Source organism: Schistocerca gregaria, chromosome X (genome assembly GCF_023897955.1).
Source record: "Schistocerca gregaria isolate iqSchGreg1 chromosome X, iqSchGreg1.2, whole genome shotgun sequence".
Taxonomy (NCBI): domain Eukaryota; kingdom Metazoa; phylum Arthropoda; class Insecta; order Orthoptera; family Acrididae; genus Schistocerca; species Schistocerca gregaria.
The window spans coordinates 212,084,530-212,105,323 of NC_064931.1; the positions used below are offsets into that span (position 1 = coordinate 212,084,530).

The window sequence follows — 20,794 nt, forward strand, 5'->3', positions numbered from 1 at the left end:
ACGCGCTTTATTGCACAATTTACAGTGTTACCGATTTCGGCTTTCTGTCAAAATCAGAGCGGTTAAAAGAAAACGGTAGGTCACAGGTAAAACACGATAGGTACAGTCTACAGAAAAATCTATCAGTACACAATAACATGGGTGATGGACACAACATAGTATTTGGAATATTCCGATAAGCGTGTCAACGTTAAATGCTTTGTACACACAGGTAATAAACAAATCTCAGCGATGGCCTCAGAGCGTCCTATACTTCTTCGAACACGATATATAGCCAGTAGGGGGTGCTAATCACGTGGTAACACAAGTATCCAGCATCATAGCAGGAGGGCTGGAACTTAAATATTGAAAACTATTTATTCACAACCGATACAAAATAGTTACACGTTTGCACCTGTTGCTGTCCTTCAAAGTAGTCACCAGCATTGTGTAGAACCCGTTGCCAGCTATGTGGAAGGCGTAGTATACCGTTAGCAGAGCCTGTTCTGTTGATGGTGCGAATTGAGCGGTTTTCTGCCTATCGAATCTCTGGGACACTTCCGAAGCGAATGCCACGAAGTGGTTTCTTCATCTTCGGATTCAAATCGAAGTTACAAGCACTTAAATCTGGTGGCTGGTGCCGTACTTCCCAGTCCCAACGACCGAACAGAGCAGGCACAGCTTGCGCTGTGTGCGCCCGCGCATTAACGTGCAAATTGATGGGCGGGTTGCCCAGAAAGTGCCGCCGCTTCTTTCGCAAAGCTGGTCGCAGGTGATGCTCCGAAAACGAACAGTAATGCTGTGCATTGACGACCTACCGTGGAGGAACGTAATGCGCTAGGATAACACCATCACAGTCGTATACGAGTATTACCCTAACTTTCACCATACTGGGGCTCTGACGCACTTTCGACTTTCGTGGCGACCCATAATGACGCCATTCGTTGGACTGGCGTTTCAGTTTTGGTTTAGTGGCATGCACTTCAGAACTGTTCCAGAGATTCCACAGGCAGTAGACCGCTCCGTTCGCACCATCAACAGAACAGGCTCTGCTAACGGTATACTACGCCTTCCACATAGCTTGCAACGGGTTCTACACAACGCCGGTGACTACTTCGACCACCACTGATCATGACTGTAGCATGTAGGAAAACGTTCGGTATGATCCATCCTTCCAAAGAATTGGCCATATATCTTCACTCTGTGATGTGGAAGGTTTTGGTGCAGAACTACGAGGAGCTTTCACCAACTAATACAACACATTTGAAAGCAGGCTCGGTTATTCAGAATTCCAATGCAGCATATTATAGCCCATTCGTTTGGCTACAAAACCTTATTTTTCAATGTAATCTCCGTTCAATGCGACACCTTAACCCATCTTACCGGGAGAGCCTCCATGCCCGCGTGGTACCACTCTACTGATCGACATCGGGGCCAACGTCTTGCTGTATCAATAACTCCAGCATCATCCACGTACTACTTCCCGCAGAATGCATCCTTCATTGGAACAAAGAGATGGAAGTCGGAAGGTGCGAGATTTGGGATGTGGTATGAATAAAGAAGAACAGTCCAACGAAGTTCTGTGAGCTCAACTCGCGTGCACTGACTCACGCGAGAACTCGAGTAGTGATGGAGGAGCTCGTTTGCAGTTTTGTGACTAAGAACACGCCAAGGTGGTTTCTTTTTTCATTGAGGGTGGCACAATATACATCAGAGTTGGTCCTTGCATTGTGAGAAAGGATATCAAACAGAATATCCGCTTCAGGGTACCAGGAGACCGTCGCCATAGCTTTACCAGATGAGTGTGCGACTTTGAACTATTTCTTTGGAGAAGAGGTGGTGCCACTCAATGTATTACCGTTTTGTTTCCGGTTCGAAGTGATGACTCCATGTTTCATCGCCTGTCATCATGTTCGCCAAAAAATTGTCAAGACCAGCCTCTTAATGCAGGATCAACTTTGCACAGTAGTATTGGAACAACGTTTGTACGAGCACATTCTGCATTATTTCCAGATGTATCCAAGATGGCGGCGATGACGTCATCCAAGATGGCAGCGTGTAGACTTGGTAACAGCGCATGATATCATCCAAGATAGCTGCCGTGACGTTATTCAAGATGGTGGATTTTGGCGGGAAGTATGAATTTTGGTGGGAAAGTGCCATGCCCACCTCCCCCAGAAAAAGGCGGGAAGCTCAAATTCCAACATGATAATGCATCATACCATGGTTATCTCTACTAAGCTAAGAAAATTGCGGGAAAATAGGTCACGTGGTCTACGTCCACTAACCTAAGTCGCCCAACCGCCACTTCCTCCTTTGAGCTGGCGCCAAGTTGCAATTTTGGTGGCAAACAATTGTCAATTTGCGTATCTCTACTAAGGTACGAAAATGGCGCCAAAGAAAGGACACTTGTACTAATCTCAGTCACCTGACTGCCACCTCCTCCTAAGGATCTGTGGGAAAAGGACTTGGACATAAGTCTTTATTTAAACAACTTCATGCTGTATAGCCATCTGGTGTGTTCACCATGAGGTCCCAGCTCCAACTGACATAGTACACAGCGCCACCACCAGAGGACGCTCTCATCTGTGATGTAATCCAATATAGTGACAACCAGTGTGTTCACCATGAGGTCCGGACTCCAACTGACTTAGTACCCAGTACCGGCTCCCTCTGGTGCCATCTTGAATGACGTCATGGCAGCCAACAGAGACATCCAGTTTTGTAGCAAGGTGTCTGTGTTCCGTTGATGACATCGAATTATGGTGTCCGCATGTTTCAACATTGCAGGAGTCAGCTGTCTGCTGTCGGCCAATACACGGGAGATCTCGCATATTTTCGAGACCTCTTTGGGATGATGACAGACTCCTTGCCCGACAATTCACCATGCTTATCTCTGTCTGCTCGCCATAGACATTCTACAAGCGCCTGTGAATATCTGCGGTGCTCTGGTTGTCTGCCAAAGGAAACTCAATGACAGCTCTGTGCTTCGAACGCACCTCCATTACAGACGTCATTTCGAAGGTGACGCACAGGGCTACCGTCTATCGAAACTTCCCGAAACTACAGGGCTGAAACCGAAATATTCCACCAAGTCCCACAAAAAATGCCGCATTTGTTTTAAACCGAAGTTGGCCGAGAAAAGAAATATGTTGCATTACTTGTTAAACGCCCCTCGTTGGTACGTGGAATACTGGTGAGGCAGACATTATTCGGCGGGCGGCTAGACGGACTGAGAGCAGCAAGTGTAACGTATAGTTAGCGATTGTTTCACGGTTTCCTTTTGTATGTTGCATACATACAAGATTTATTAGTATATGGGCTACGGCATCGAAATTGGGTTTATATTTAAACTGCTGAGCTAAAACATTATGGTCACCTGGTTAATAGCGTGTTGGTCCAACTTTCGTACACGATATTGCAGCGATTCGCCGTTGTATAAATTCTACGGATATTTGGTAGGTTTCCGAAGGTATGTGGCAACAAACGTCTACTCAGAGGTTACGCGGTTCTCGTAAATTGTGGCCCGGTGGTGTGGCCGCGAAGGTGGCGTCCGATAGTGGTTCAAATGGTTCTGAGCACTATGCGACTTAACATATGTGGTCATCAGTCGCCTAGAACTTAGAACTAATTAAACCTAGCTAACCTAAGGACATCACACACATCCATGCCCAAGGCAGGATTCGAACCTGCGACCGTAGCAGTCGCACGGTTCCGGACTGCGCGCCTAGAACCGTGAGACCACCGCGGCCGGCGTCCGATAGTGTTTCAGGTGTTTCCACTGGGCTCATATCAGGCGAATTTTGTGGCCATAACATTAACGAGGGTTCACTATCATCTTCGCGAAACCACTGTAACACGATGCTGAGTTTCTGACACGGACAGTTATCCTACTGGAGGATGGCTTCGTCTTCAGGGAAGACATCAGTCATGAAGGGATGTAGATGGTCCGCAATACACGTATTGTTCCTGTAACATACAGCTGTGAGTGTGCCTTCCATTGTTACGACAGGTCCCACCAAAGCGCAAGTGAAAGTCCTCTAGTGCATGATAAGGGCCTCACGAGTTGCGTCCGTGCAGAGGTGGATGCTTCAAGCAGCCGTTTGCCTCGGTGACTGCATATCCGGATACGACCATCGCCCTGGTGTAAAGTGATCTATCCGACCAATCGATAAGTTTGTTTTGATCCAATGTCCAGGGTGGATGATACTTTCACTCTGTGACCGTAACTAACACAGCCACACGTTGGAGTCATCGGCTTTGGAGCCTATGTTCACCAATGAGTGAAGAACGGAGTCTTCTGAAACAGTATAGCATTGTACTCTGTCGTTATATCTCCCACAGTTCGGCGTCTATCGTGGTTTGCAGAACCGACAAGCCTCAGACCTCTGCCATATGTGATGAGGTGTGGGCGTCCAAAACCTTTGCGCCAGCTCGTTGTTTCACAATCCTTCAACCACTTAACATAGCACGCGAAAAAAAACTATACATTATGCATTGTGGAAGTCGCTTATGTTAGTGTATTTGCCCATTTACTGATGTATCTTCGCTAGAATGAATCCCCACGCGCTGTCGGTTACTTCTCTTTAGGTTGCTGCCCCAGTTGTTCAGTCGTGATGAATTATACCTTTCGGTTTACCTTCTATTTTAGAGTTGGTTTTGATGATTAACTAATTCTGCGTGTTTAAGTGTGTCCTCTTATTTCCGTGGTGGCATTAGTCGTTGACGTCTTGTGATGAGCTGCTGTCGATCCAGTGTAGACACGGGCCGCTTTAAGGGGTCAATATTTTCATTTCTCCGTCCAAAGCGTATTAGGACGTTGTCGGAGTTTCTCGCTTGTATTACGATCTCTTCCGGTGCTGCTGTAATTGTGGAAAAAGTACCTTTTTTTTTTTAATCTTGTTCGGGCCGGACGTTCCATTACACATGTTCAAGTACAGCGTTGATCCATTCATTCAGTTATTTGTTACAGAGGACATCTTACTCTGCGAACGAACAAGCTGACCTACCACGCCGGCTGACTAATACCTATCCACGACTCACAACCTATCGTCACAGTTTTACTTCCGCCAGTAACTCCTACCTTCCAAACTCCACAGAAGCTCTTCCGCGAATCGTGGAAGACTAACGTTCCTGGAAGAAAGGATACCGCGAAGAGATGGCTTATTCGCAGCCTAGGGGATATTCCAGAATGATATTTTCACTGTACAGCGGAGCGAGTGCTGATATGAAGACACCTGCCAGATCAAAACTGTGTCCCGGGCCTATTGGGTGTCTATGGGTAGCTCAGCCGCTAGAACTCTTGCCCGCGAAAAGCAAAGAAGTTGAGTTAGAGTATCGGTCGCCCCTCCCGCTGGAGGTTCGATTCCTCCCTCGGGCTTGGGTGTGTGTGTGTTGTTCTCAACATAAGTTAGTTTAAGTAGTGTGTAAGTCTAGGGACCGATGACGTCAGCAGTTTGGTCCCTTAGGAATTCACACACATTTCAATATTTTCGAGTATCGGCCCGGCACTCAGTTTTCAACTGCCAGTTTCATATAAGCGCACACTCCGCTGCAGAGTGAAAATATCGTTCGGGAATATTATTCTCACTTCAAAAACTCGTCTCTCACTACTCACGCAATTTTAGGCATATTTCGCAAGTCGAAGTTAGTAAGGAAACGAAGAGACAGAAGTTGACTACAAAATTGCAGGTGAGCAGAGTTTACAGTCCTATGTTAATGCATTAGTTTTTAATACAGCTGCATTGAATAAAGGCGCTATGTATGTTTTTACTGAAAACATTTTGAAGAATTTTCTCTTGCCAACTTCAAATACACGAAAGTGTGTCTGAGTAAAAGATGAGCTCTAGAAGTACAGGTCCGACTATACCAAACTTAAATTCAAAATGTTTGACCTGGAATCGATGTTAGGCCAGAATTCAACACGTAACACATGGATCAAGTCGGTGAGTACAGATACCTTGATTTTCTTCCAGATACTTCGAAAGAACATCGGCCCCGAGAGAGAATTAACTGAGATCTCGCACACAATTTCGTGCTCCAGGGTATATCCATCATGCAAGGTAGATGGCAAAAGCTATTTGTAACTAGAAAAAATGTGTTGCGTGATGCGTCACCACAAGCATATAATACAATTCGTGATATTTGTTCTTCTCTTGTACGAGAATGAGTATAAAATATACTCCCCATTATACGAGGGTTGTCCAGAAAGCCAGTACCGATCAGTCGCTAAATGGAAACCACAGTGAAAATCAGAAACACTTTATTTGCAAGAGTTAGCTACACTTTCCATATACTTCTCTACACAGTCATCGCATCGTCACAGAAGGCAGCCGCCTGTGCTTTCCGTTGATTCTTTACGCTGGTCTATAGCGCGTAGCTTGCGCCGAAGTGTTGTCTTCGTATCCATCGTTTCATGTGAACAGAGATGGTATCAGGACGAACCAATTAAGGCTATGTTGTGGGTGATCGAATACTTTCCATCGAAAAGGCTGTAGGAGCGTCTTCCCTGCCCCTGCAGAGTGGGGCTGAAATTGCCATGAAGAAGGAAGTGTGTGGCAGTTGTGTTCGGTGGGCTGCATTAAATTAAGGCGAAGCCTCGCAGCGGACCCTCCTACGTGGAGGGAGACATTGTTGTTCCAGGCACCTTTACTCGCTCCAGTGCGCTCACAACTGAAAAGAGCTTCTTGATGCGATCGACTGTCATACTAGAGACACTGCCCAACACATCTGTGCAAAGCTTCGTCAGGGTTTCACTGAGGTGTCCATTTCGCGACCGGTCGGAACTTACTTTTTGGACAACCCTCGTAGTTACAATTCAGCATACGCAATTTAATTAAGGAATTATACGTTTCCACCAAAGAGGAATTTTAGATCTACTGTTTTTCTGCAGAACTTCGAAAAGCGAAATTAAATTAACTGATACTTCATGTTCCTGCAGCTTGTTATTACGAACAGATGCACGCGCTTATAAACGTTCGTACTTTACCGCCCCTCGAGTTAATTACTTTGAACATCTATAATGCTTGACAAGTGCCACAGTGCTGTTTTCACAACTAAAATGCCTGAAAAATACGTCACCAATACAAGAAATACAATGTTTAAGTTATGTATCACACTATTTTCTGCACCTTTGTAGCACACTTTGCTAGCAAGAACGGGTAAAGGATAAATGGTAGACGGGTAACAGCAAATGGGAAAAGGTAACAGGTAACGGATACCATTTACCCGATTTCGCTTCCAAAATGTAGTACGAAGATTTGGAAAATAAATTTATGACACTTGACTTAAAAATTGTGTTTTCGGTTTGATAACCAATTGTACAGGCATTTTACATGTGGAAAAACGAAGTGGCACCTTACAATCATTATAGATGTGGAAAATAGTTAATTTGTGTGGTTGTTGTGCCTGGTTCGTACACTGAACGGTGAACACTTGCAAATGATGCCCTCTGATGGTGACGACAAGCAATGTGAGCATGAAACAGGAGTTGGTATTATTTCACATTTTGAAGTTTTGTAAAATAGTAGTTTATGTTAAACTCATCTTTGGCGACGACGTAATTCTTATGTGTAATTAGATTAGTTTTCAAATATTTGTGGACAGTATGTTTTATACTGATTCTCACATGAGTGAAATACAGATATCACAAACCGTATTATATACTTGTAACACATAAAACGACACATACGTTTTCAAACAATAAGTGGGTTCCACCACCTACTTTGCATGATCGATACCTAGTGGAGGTGCGAAATTGTGTGAGGGAGCTCAGTTAATTTTGAAAATTCAACATAACTCCCTCTGGGACGCTGTTTTCTCTAATTATCTGGAACAAAATCAAGGTTTCCATGATCAGCGACTTGATCCAAGTATTCTGTGGTGAATTATTTTTGTTTAACATCAGTTCCAGATCATGCATTTTGAACTTTTTTCAATTTTGGTATACTTGTACCTTTATTTCTATAGCCCATCTTTTATTGTAAATACTTTCATATATCTAAAGTCTGCAAGAGATCTTCTTCTAAAACGTTTACAGTCAAAACACAATGTCCGTATTTAATGCTGTTGCATAAAAAACTAACGCGCCCACACAGAATAAAAAGCTCTCTTCAACGAGGATTTTGTAGTCAACCTTTGTCTCTTCTTTTCTGTTACTAAGGGCAACATCTGAAACATATTTAAAACTACGAGTATTGAGAGAGGAGTGAGAGACAAGATTTTGACACGACAATAATATTATTTATTCTCCTTGTAAATGGACTTACAGCAACAGCTTAGGTCAACAGTAGTTCTGATATGTGTTTTGCTATGTGGCGTGTGAGTCATATTACACTGAGAGAGTCAATTGCACTGGATATCAGCAAGACAAGACTTGTCAGAACACGCAAAACGCTCATTCAGTGAGTCGGACCTGCCAGTGTGTATCTGCCAGCCCTGTGACACTTGAAATTGGTCATAGGGTAATTGACATGTGGAAAATAGTCTGAAGCTCCTTTGCGCCTTTGTCGATAAATCGAGTATTGCATGTAGCAAAGGGCTGCATTATGTAATTGTTGTATAAATAGGTTTAACATGGCTCAAAAAATTTCAGTGTGTTCAGATACTTTTGAGCACCTTGTGTAGTACGCCGGCCGGAGTAGCCGAGCGGTTCTAGGCGCTACAGTCTGGAACCGCGCGACCGCTACGGTCGCAGGTTCGAATCCTGCCTCGGGCATGGATGTGTGTGCTGTCCTTAGAGTAATTAGGTTTAAGTAGTTCTAAGTTCTAGGGTACTGATGACCTCAGACGTTAAATCCCATAGTGCTCAGAGCCATTTGAACCATTTTGAACCTTGTGTAGTACTTTGAAATACTGTAAGTTACATACTTAATGTAATTTTTTGGATAACAACAAAGAAAAAGTTCAGAGCGTTCTGATACATTTGAATATACTGCAAAGTACTTAGAAGTAAAACACATTACGTAATAGTTGGATAACTTCGTTTTAATATGGCATAAAAAGGAATTCAGAGCATTCGGATACTTTTGAGCACACTGTACAGTACTTTGAAATACTGGAAGCTACGCCCTTTACGTAATGTTTGGAGAAATTCACTTGAATACGGTGCAAAAGGAAATTCACGGCTTTCGGATACTTTTGGGCAGTGTGTAAAATACTGTGAAATTCTGAATGTTAGACCGTTTCGCTAAAGTATGGATTAATTCGTTTTAATAAGGCACAAAAACTATTCACAGCATTCTGATACTTTTGAGCACTCTACAAAACACTTAACGTAATTTTAGGATAATTACATTTTAGTATGTCGCTGTATAAATTACTTTGTGTGTGCGTGTGCGTGGGCGCACTTGTGATTACGAAAATGTTTTGGTGAAATGAATATACTCGTTTCGGATCAAATTTGTTTTGTCCGTCCGATATAAGGTTCCATGCCCCACTGAAATTTCTTTGGTTAGTCTTATTTGAGACTGGAACTCAAAACATCCTTCTCGCTAAATTAGATAGCACGGGAAAACGACTACGTTACGCTGTCACATCTCAGGCCGATCATCGACTCCGCCACTATCATCCATTCGGGTTAAATAAAAGTCAACATCATTGGCAGATGGAATATGGCATCTCCCACAGTATATTCACTTCGAAAACGGAGCCTTCGTGGTTTTGGCTGCTGAGCACGGCTGTCATTCGGTCAACGACCATAAATAGATATTTAAAAATATCAAAAAAATAGAGAAAGATGTTACTGCCGCCTTATAATGTTGTTATAGCTTATCATGAACTGAAATTCATCACATATTTGACTGACAGTATTTAATGTCTTTCCTCTATCACACAGACTTTTCAATAATCGAAAGGGCGAGCACAGAAAGTTACTTTTATGTGCAACGTCCGAATTTCGACATTGTCCCCTATGAGATGAAGACAGTGCTCTTTCAGCGCGTGTAGTATCTATAGTTAATAGACTATAATACTGACTCTCAAAATACCGGTGACACGTTAAGCGCAATTCTCATTTGCAGAACACGCAGTGTGTACTTAACAAGAAAGAAAACTGGGTCTACAGTAATCAAAACACACCTCTATATGCTCGGGCCTTGTACTGCAGCCGGCCGGAGTGGCCGAGCAGTTCTAGGCGCTACAATCTGGAACCGCGCGACCGCTACGATCTCAGGTTCGAATCCTGCCTCGGGCATGGATGTGTGTGTTAGGTTTAAGTAGTTCCAAGTTCTAGAGGACTGATGACCTCAGAAGTTAAGTCCCATAGTGCTCAGAGCCATCTTGTGTTACAACGACTTTTCAGTTTGTGCACTCATAACACAACGCACTAAACAGGCTGATATTTCTCGGCTTCCAGGGTTCCTATTACAATTTGATGGCCCTAAAACTGTCACAACTTCTTTTGAAATGATGTTGTCATAACCAGTAAGTTTTTCAGGAACCCCTCGCTCCAGAAGAATCTCCATTATTTTATCGTACTACCTAACTACAGAGTGTAGCATCCCCAACAGGTTGTTTCACCTACTCTCGAATCCTCGCTTCGAGCTTGTCTGTCTCACCAGTTACCTCCATGACGCACATATTCTCTCTAGCAGCATATGTCATGGAATAAACCACTGCAATCTCGTTTATCAAATAATCTGCATCGAAAATGTGCTTCAGGACTACGTCCAAGACATGTGTAATGCACAGTTGGTTGACTTGGAAGTGGGGGACCAAACAGCGATGTCATCAGTCCCATCGGATGAGGGAAGTAGGGGAAAGGAAGCCGGTCGTACCCTTGCAAAGGAATCATCCCGGCATTTGCCTGAAGCGATTTAGGGAAATCACGGAAAACCTAAATCAGAATCGCCGGTCCCATAAAACCTTCCCACAAATTTCAATTTCACAGGCAGATGATGACCAAGGCTTCTTTTTCTATATGACTGTAATTGTGTTGTGGTGTAGAAAGAGTTTTGGACACAAACAACGTGAGGGAGAACCACCCCTAGACTGAAATCTGAGGGGGCTGCTGCCCATACCAATTGATATTGCTGACTGCAAGCCATCAAGCATGTGGGGCGCAGGAGTGATTGCTTGAGTATTGAGAGTGCCTTGGCGCATCCTGTGGTCTATTCCCATCAGACATTTTTGTGCAATATTCGGTGTAGTGATTCCGCGATGGCGAATGCATGTGGGATAAAACACATGGAGTCATCCAGGATCGTTGGTATGGGTCGATGTTCGATGGGGTCAACATATTCTGGTATAGGACGAATACCCGAAGACGTGAACAAATGTCCTCGGTATGTGACTTGAGATTCTCCAGGTTGTTTGATAACTCCTTGGCGTTCCTGCCTGCCACTAGTATATCGTCCAGGTAATTGACTACACCAGGAAATGGCCGGCCCCGGTTGCTCCAGGTATATCTGAAATACGTCGGGAGCACTATCGATTCGAATAGAAGGCGATTGTACTGGAATAGCCCATAAAGGGGTATTAATAACTGAAATACGTTTGGAATCCTCGTCCACAGGGAGATGTAAGTAGGCGTCTTTTATCTACATATGCATAATACTCCGTTGTGGCCGAGCGGTTCTAAGCACTTCAGTCTGGACCGCTACGGTCGCAGGTACGTATCCTGCCTCGGGCATGGATGTGTGATGTCCTTAGTATAGTTAGGGTAAAGTAGTTCTAAGTTCTAGGGGACTGATGACCTCAGATGTTAAGTCCCATAGTGTTCAGAGCCATTTGAGCCCTTTTTTTGCATCATACTCCACAAACCACATAATAATGAGTGGCGGAGGGTACTTTTTATTTGCTCCTAACTGAGACCTCCAGCCCTGTTCCACTCATGGGTAGCGCCTGGGGAGAATAATTGTCGGTAAGCTTTATTGACTAATTTGTAAAATTTTCTTCTCATGGTCGTTACGCGAAATGTATGTGGGCGAAATTAATGTGTTCCGACTCTTCCCGGAAAGTGCTCTCTGGAAATTTCAGCGGTAAATCTGTCCGTGATGCACCACGCCTCTCTTGTAACGTCTGCCAATGGAGTTTGATAAGCATCTCCGTAACGCTCTCGTGCAAACTAAACGATCCCGTGACGACATGTGTCGCTCTTCGTTGGAGCTTCTGCATCTCTTCCAATTCTCCCATCTCTTAGATATCTCAGATTCAAAAATCGGTCTAACAGGCGCGTTTTAAGCTACTTCCTTCGTGGATGAATTACATTTCCTTAAGATTCCTCCTGTGAATCTGAATCTTGCCTCTGCTTTTACCACTATTTGTTTTATATGGTCATTCCACTTAAGAGCGCTCTGAATAATTATTCCTACGTATTTAGCGGCAGATACGGTTTCCAGAGGTTTGTCATCAATAGTGTAAATATACAGCAGTGGATTTTGTCATTCCTATGCGCAATATGTTACATTTATTTACGTTCAGGGCCAAATGCCAGAGCCTGCAACATTCATCAATTCTCTGCAGATCATTCTGCAAATCATTACTATCTTCTGGCGTTGCTACTTTGTTATAGACAACCGCATCAGACCGGCCGTGGTGGTTGTGCTGTTCTAGGCGCTGCAGTCCGGAACCGCGGGACTGCTACGGTCGCAGCTTCGAATCCTGCCTCGGGCATGGGTGTGTGATGTCGTTAGGTTAGTTAGGTTTAAGTAGTTCTAAGTTCTAGGGGACTGATGAACTAAGATGTTAAGTCCCATAGTGCTCAGAGCCATTTGAACCAACCGCATCATCTGCGAACAGCCTTGCAGAGCATCCAACGCATTCTACTAGATCATTTATATATAATTTGAACAGTACCGGTTCTATCACTTTTCCTTGGGGTATACAGGAAATTCTTTTTCTTCCGTTAAGAGCGAGATGTTGTGATCCGTATGCAAGGAAGTCTTCAGCCCAATAGCAGATATGGTCCGATACTCGATAAGCTCGTATTTTTTTCACTTAACAGCAGAGCGGGACGGTGTCACATGCCTTCCATAAGTCAAGGAACACGGCATCAACCTGAGCGCCATTGTCTACGGTGCTATGGATGCCATGGAGTAACAGAGCGAGCTGAGTTTCGCAGGATCTCTGTTTGCGGAATTCATGTTGATTTTGACATAGGATTTTGTCCTTTCCCAAGAACGTCATAATTCTTGAGCGTAAAACATGATCCAGAATGCTACAACAGATTGACGTCAGCAATATAGGTCTATATTTGTGTGCATCTGTCCTACGGCCCCTCTTAAAAAGGGGAATGACCTGGGCTTTCTTGCAGCCCCTAGTTACCCTTAATTGCTCAAGCGACCTACGATAAATTACTGCTAGAAGGGTGGCAAGTTCTTCGAAAATGGTTCAGATGGCTCTGCGCACTATGGGACTTAACATCTGGGGTCATCAGCCCCCTAGAACTTAGAACTACTTAAACCTAACTAACCTAAGGACATCACACACATCCATGCCCGAGGCAGGATTCGAACCTGCGACCGTATCATCTGGTTCTGACACCTTTCCTTTTCTAAGCGATTTTGGAGTATATTTTGCATCAAATCGTCAACCTTAGGAATTGGATGCCTATCCTCAATGAATTACGCGTTAACACTTGACTTTAAATATCTGCAAACTTGTAGTGCACTATTTGGTTTTTCCACCAGAACTATGGGCGTTGCCCATGGCTGTTGGCTACCAGGGTGATGACGCCTGTGTCTTGAAGTGGGCATAATTCGTTCCGTGCTCTGTTTTTAAAGGTCAAACGTATCATTGCGGGCTTTGCAGAAGCACGGTTGATCTGTGGGAAGAAAGTCTATCTGCGTTGCAAAATCCCTAACTCCGGAGGTGAGACGCTCGAAAATAGATGCTAACTTGATTAGCAGCAGTGTCAAGTAAGAATTTGTAGTCACTGAGCGAAAAATTTGTGGTAAGTCCTATGGGACCAAACTGCTGAGGAAATCGGTCCCTAAGCTTACACACTACTTAATCTAAGTTAAACTAACTTACGCTGAAGACAACACATACACACACACACACCCATGCCCGAGGGATGACTCGAACCTCCGACTGGGGCAGCCGCTCGAACCGTGGCAAGGCGCCGCAAGACCATGCGGCTACCTCGCGTGGCAGCCACTGAGTGGATGGCGGGTTCTGCATGATTGATTTCGAGTCCGAGAAAGGAGAATAAGTCCATCCCCAGACGGCTGATGTGATGCGGTTTGTCTACTATCAGAACCCGGCTTTAAATGGTGCGTGAACGGTACGAGATTATGGCCCGAAACTATCCTTTGATGTGGATGATATCAATATTGTACCTCCGCTGTTTGAATGGTTGGAGAGTTATGCCTTATAAAGTAGAGTATGTGGCCCAACCAATGATGGTAGCCGAAAATCCTGCACCATTCTGAAAACTTTCGGGATGTCCGTTGACGTGGTGCATACGACCGAAGATGTGAGACAACATAGCATGAATAAAACTAGTGGTTGAGTAGGGAGTGTCTGATTCATGATCGACTTCCTCCCAATTGTTACAGTCCACTGACACTTTATGTGCTAATTGGTAGATAGCTCGGTGTCTCGTCTTACCGCACTCGTTACACTTCGTCCGCGTGAACGGGCATTGTTGCCGCTGACAGCGTATGAAATATTGACTACCAGAGGGTAGGTGCTTCGAGAAACGATGGGTGGGGTCAGGAGGCTGCCTCTGGGCTGAATCTTGTTTCTGAGTCCGTGGGTATTGCGGCTTCGCTACGAACACTTTCTGAGGGTCTTCAACTGTTATTGAAGGGAGTGGCCGTTCGAATGCTAGGATGACAGCGAGGCATGCTTTCAGAGGAGGATCCCTCGGTTTGAGTAGGTCGGTACGGAGACTGTCATCCAGTGCGTGGACAAGGGTCATGTTTCTGACCAAAGAGGCAGCGCATGACTCTTTGCAGTTGGGGCGAGTGCTTTTGAAACGGCAGTGTCTGGTGTCTGATTGGCTTGTTTATGGCAACTGAAAAATTTGTGCCTTGCGGCGCAACATGAACTTGTGCGTGGAAGTATTCTACAAGACTAGACTTCAACTGTTCATAGTGGAGAGAATGTGGTTCTGCGCGAGGGTTAAGCTGCTTGAGGAGTTGGAAAGTCTGTGGTTCGCCATATGCGAGGAAATGTGAGCGTCGTTGTCCGTTTCCTACTATTTCGTCGGCAATGAAATACTGCTCTAGCACGGCAATATACCGTAGTTTGCCCAAGGCTCCACTTTCTTGTGAAAATGCTGGAATGCCAGAGGTGCCGATCGGAGTCCGGAGACTGTGGACGAAAGAGCTGCCACTACGCTCAAGTAAGAATTCCACATTTCGTTGTAACTGTTGAAGGAAGAGTAGCAGAATTTGTGGTAAGTCCACCTGTTGGGACGACACGCATCACTAAACTTGTATCTCGTCGCCAAACTGATGTGTTGCCCACAGCGACACATGGAAAACAATGATCAAAGCTTACCAAAGTTTATTGACCAAAGAAAGAACACGTCTGTTTCGATATTAATAACAAAATCACAAGTACAGTATCTCACAGATATGAAGACTTGATGGTATGACTCTTTTCATCATGGCAGTGACAATAGCAACCGTTACGAAATTGTCTCGAATGAAAAACATCCCACAGTTGCACTAAATTACGTTTATTTTATACCTTGACCATGGTTTCTCCTATAATAATACAGCCTTCTTCAGAAGTCATACACACTAATAAATGAAAAATGTCTTAGCCCAGCGGCTGCGTCAAGACCAATAAAATAACTTCAGCAGACATAAGCCTGTTTCGAACAGAAGTAAAATTACATATGGCACCGTATGTCCTCCACCACTACCTCTTATGTCTGTTGAAGCTATTTTATTTGTCTTGGCACAGCCGCTGGGCTGAGACATTTTTCATTTATTCGTATGTATGACTTCCGAAGAAAGCTATATTGTTATAGCAGAAACCATGGTCAAGGTTTAAAATAAACGTAATTTAATGCAATTTTGGGCTGTTTTTCATTCGAGACACATACACTTGTATGGAAAGTGTTCTAAGCCTGATGAAGCTGTGCTGAATAATACCAGCCTAGGAACAGAATGGTCTATCCTCGATACAGGTCGATTGTACCAACAGAAACCAGAAAAATGTTGAATACAGAGGCGTCGGTCCTTACGATGGACTTCGAGAGCGTCCTAAGAAGATGGGGGGCGAGTAGCACACGCCAGGAGTCTAGGAGAGGATCTCGAAGTAGGAAAATCTGAATTATCTAGCTTTGACTCCGACCTTTGTAGCGGTTCTCGGCGAAATACTCGCAGCACTATTTTCTGGCCACGTGTGGGCGGACGCGAATAGGTCCCTTGCAAATGGCGACCTCTGCTAGCGCTGATACAACCGACTGGTGTCCGTTCGTTACTGCCACAGGGCGAGTCCGTGACGCTGAGGTGTGCAGGGGCCAATTAGGCAAAACGCGCAGCCTAGGTGCCCGAAGGGCTGCCGGTCGTTTTTGCGAAGATCGCCAGTATAGCACGTATCGGTCATATATCCGTTGTACATCGGTATGCATTCACGCATATGGCCAGGGATAATGCTTGTCATAATACTCCCTCATATCTCATCGACTTGTCTTTCACTGTTTCGTGATACTTGGGTAAGATGAGTTAAAATATTGGAGCTGCGGCATTGGACCAAATCTGAACCCATATTTACAAGCTCCTGACAAAAATTGCAACATTCTACATCTAATATTGATGTAAACTGACGAAGATCTCTGGCACACATTTCTACGCACCTTCCTAATTACTGTCGGTTTCAGTGAAACCGGTAATGATTTAGAGCTTACGCTTTGACTTCTTACGCAGGCATTTGTCTTTAGTTGTGTGATGCCGGCTCCGTAAGGAAAACAGAGTATTTGCCACTTAACATGTAGCGGGCATCGGTATCAGTCATCAATGAAAATATCTCCCAGACCTTGTTACGACCATCACACCCAGCATTCAGGATAATATTCTTGCGAATCAAGTTTTGCTTTCGCACTATCCTTCATCTCAGGTTGACGCGCCATGATCCTAGAGCGGGCGACTTAGTGGCGCACGGCTAACTCCGCAGTAGATCACCAGGCAATTCGAGTGGGAGACAGGCCGCTGTGGCCGAGCGGTTCTAGGCGCTTCAGTCCGGAACCGCGCTGCTGCTACGGTCGCAGGTTCGAATCCTGCCTCGGGCATGGATGTGTGTGATTTCCTTAGTTTGTTAGGTTTAAGTAGTTCTAAGTTCTAGGGGACTGATGACCCTAGAAGTAAAGTCCCATGGTGCTCAGAGCCCTTTTTTTATGCCCGAGTTATTGAAGCAATTATGCCGGCTAAAGAAGTTATGAACTATTGCAATATACCTAAAAGCAAATGGCAGAAACTGTACGGGGATATAAACGTTATCGAAAATCTTAACTTATTACTTGAATAGCAGCCACAATGACTGGGACGCCCAACTGCCGCATGTTGCAGCAGGGTCGAGGCCCACGAAAAGACAGGCGGCGGCGCCTATGTCACGAAGGTAGTCCTGAACTCACTCCCTCAGTTCAGCAGACAAAATGCGTTTCTAAACCTGTTAACTCGCAGCTGAGCGTGTAAGTACTAACTAGAATTGCATCTTCCACTGGAATTTGCTGTTACCAAGTCTTAATGATTAAAAGTACTACAGAAAAATTTGATTTAAGATCAATACTCACTATAAATGGTATAACGGCCTGTTTATAGCATCTAGTCTTTCTTGCTTAACAGTACTTATTACATGCTGGAAGTGGTGCCTTATGCAACTGATAATCATTTTAGCATGATTCTATTTTGACTACGAAGGCTTTCCCGGCTTAATGATTGATAATATTCTTCTTGGGTATGCAGCCGGATGATAACGTTTTCATGACACAATATTTCCGCGGTCCAACTGGTCGCCATCTTCAGGTGAGAGTGCTGGTGCACGATCTCGCCGGAACTGACTGGGAAGCGCAAGCGGCGGCCCCTATATAGGCCGCAGAAGACCCACAACGCGTGCGCGAGAAGGTGCCGTAACCGCCCTCTAGCGCAGTAGACATACCCCGCCACCAGTGATGGAAAGAGGCGAAATCGAGATATCGCCGTTGATTCTATTTTATTGTTCGACAGTACAACCGTAACAAATTATAAGCAGGCATATGGACTTCCCATAATTATAGGACTAATAACAGTAACATTCCATAATAGCAGATTCCAGTTGAAGTTTGTTTTCGTTTGTACTGACCTAGTTATGAGTTAACACGTGTAGAAACGTAGTTTGTCTGCTGATTTGAGTGATCGAACGAGCGCACGACTACCTTCTTGACGTACGCGCCGCGGCCTGTCTTTCTCGTCGACCTCGTAGCAGGGTATAACTCGGAAATCCATAGAAACGCGGGATTTTTATTTATGAAGTTGTTTTTGGGCAAGAAATGCACTCTTCTTTTGAATTATGCCAACCAACCCTGGGTATGCTAAAAGGTTAAAAAGTATCTGGCTTTAGAATGGCTAGAAGGCATGTACAACAATACAGCGAAAGTGTCCAAATATCATGTCGGGCTGTCTAACCTTTCGGTGACGAAATCAAAAATTAAGAGTGTTGATTTTTCTTTACCAAGGGCTTTATGAGGTAATAGAGAAGGCATCCCCATTTAACAACATGCTGCAGCTTCTGATCCAAAGCATAATGGTCCATGTAGGAAGAATTAGTCCATTTCGGAATGAACTGAGGGCATTGCCGCAAATTACCGGCAGCTATTTCTCAAGCAGGAAAAGAAGTGTTTGGAGGAAATAAAAGAAAGAATGGCTGAGCTAGGCAACTGAAACAAGACGTCCATGTGATCATTCTAACCCATGCCTACGCTTTTTGGAGGCGGTCCAGTCCCAATCCGGGACCAAATTACGAAGAGTAGAGGGTAGCAGCTCAGCTGCAGTCGTCGAGAGCAAAAGAAAGGGGAACGTGAAAACAAGAGGCACCTCATTGTAGTGTTTCTGGGCCTATTGGGCAGATTCAGACTGAAAGAAGCTCTCAAGGCATGTCCTTTGAGAGCCGGGATAATATTTACACAGCAGCCAGACATAGTAATGTCGGAACATCAACGGTGAATATCATGGATTTTAATGTATGGGCGGTAGAAAATGAAATTCGTCTGGAAGATATCTTTGAGAAATTTCAGTTCACTATACAAGTCAAGATAGGGTTGAATGACACTTAAGGGAAATATCGGCTATTAGTATCTGCCTTGATATGTTTACAGCGGCAGCTACGCCGTTCCAGAGAACTGGTGCCAAGGGTTTGACAAGGAATGCCCTGGTTGGACGCAGGTGGCAGAATCCTGTATACCGTATTTGGCACCGCCGTCACTGAAATTTTAGAAAAGATGAAGAGTGTGTTGCAACAGGTACAAGAAGACGTGGAATGGAACCAGGAGACCCTTCAATACCCGTCACGCAGCTCTCAAGTGTCGAAGATGACATAGTGAACAATAGCTGGCAACTACACACAATGGCGCCATCCTCGTGACCCACATATGGCAATCAGCAGACGCAGTACATCACTATGTAGACTCTTTTAAACCTGCGTCGGGTGGATATGGTCTATCAGACCTGCAACGAAATAAAAAAAGTTCGCCAGATAACAACAGATGACACTACTGAACCTTTCTCCTCCTACTTTCGTTTGGTATCTGGATGTAATGGTAAGCATGGCTGTTGGTGTTTCGGCGCCATTGTTACTATACTTATGAGTCTGTTGTTCTTCTAAGAGACCCAAACCATTCGTTAGTGCATGTGCATTAGAAGGGGAAATATTCTTCATCAAGTTGTAATAGTGATATAGGCTCTAAGTTTCTACAGTCATTATAATTATTAGGCATGTATCCTCTATGGCTCAACTGGGATTTCTGAAATGAGCCAAGATAACATGCGGTTTTGATGAGAAGGTGAGGACTGTGACAGTACTAGAACAGCTTTACTCGAGAAGTTAGAAAACTCGAAAGAATGTGAGAAAGATAAAAAATATGAGTTTTCAGACGATGATTCAGACAAAGACCAAACTTTCCATGTAACTAGCTATCACGATAGCAGTTCGGAGCAGTCTGACGACCAGGAAGAAATGAATAACCGAAACGAACAGGAAAACGAAGATGAAGCTTGTTACTATGTAAGGATGTTTGGTATAAAATGGAAGAAACATTCTCCTCCTCAGAATGTACGAACTAGAACTTGCAATATTGTGAAGAAATCTTCTTGTACTGTCGGTATTGCAAAACAAATAGAAACTGCCAGTGGATGTCTTAACTTGTTCTTTAGTCCAGCTATGATATCAGAAATAACTAAAAATCCTAGTTTTTGTATTGATAATGTAAAAGAAGGCTACGTTTATAAATATACACAGAGAAACGTCAGAAAAAGAAATAAGATTATTTGTAGGTATAATGTATTTGTTGGGATTGTATAAGTGAGGAAGGACAAACGTTGAAGAGTCTGGGCTAGAAATGGATAGGGAATAGAATGTTTTCCTTTTCTTATTTCACTCCATCGCTTCCGGTTCCTGATGAGAGTTACGTTACATCTAGGACAGAGAGAACAGAAGATGACCGATTAGCACTCATCAGAGACATATTAAAACTTTTGTAGAGAACTGCCAAAAGCATTATTGCTTAGGAGAATTTCCCACACTTACTGAAATACTTTTAGCCTCCAGAGGTAGATGCGGATTCAAAGTTTACATCTCATCTAAGACCGCAAAAAATGTGATAAAGGCGTTTTCATTAGCTGATGCCAAAACCTGTTACACACACAATCTGGAAATCTACGGTGGA

At 44.1% G+C, this 20,794-nt stretch overlaps 1 protein-coding gene across 2 annotated transcripts in view; it reads left to right on the top strand.

Annotated features, from left to right (window-relative positions):
• LOC126298407 (diacylglycerol kinase 1-like) overlaps nucleotides 1–20,794 on the top strand; it is a 1,060,073-nt gene that overhangs the window by 104,450 nt on the left and 934,829 nt on the right. The window lies entirely within an intron of this gene.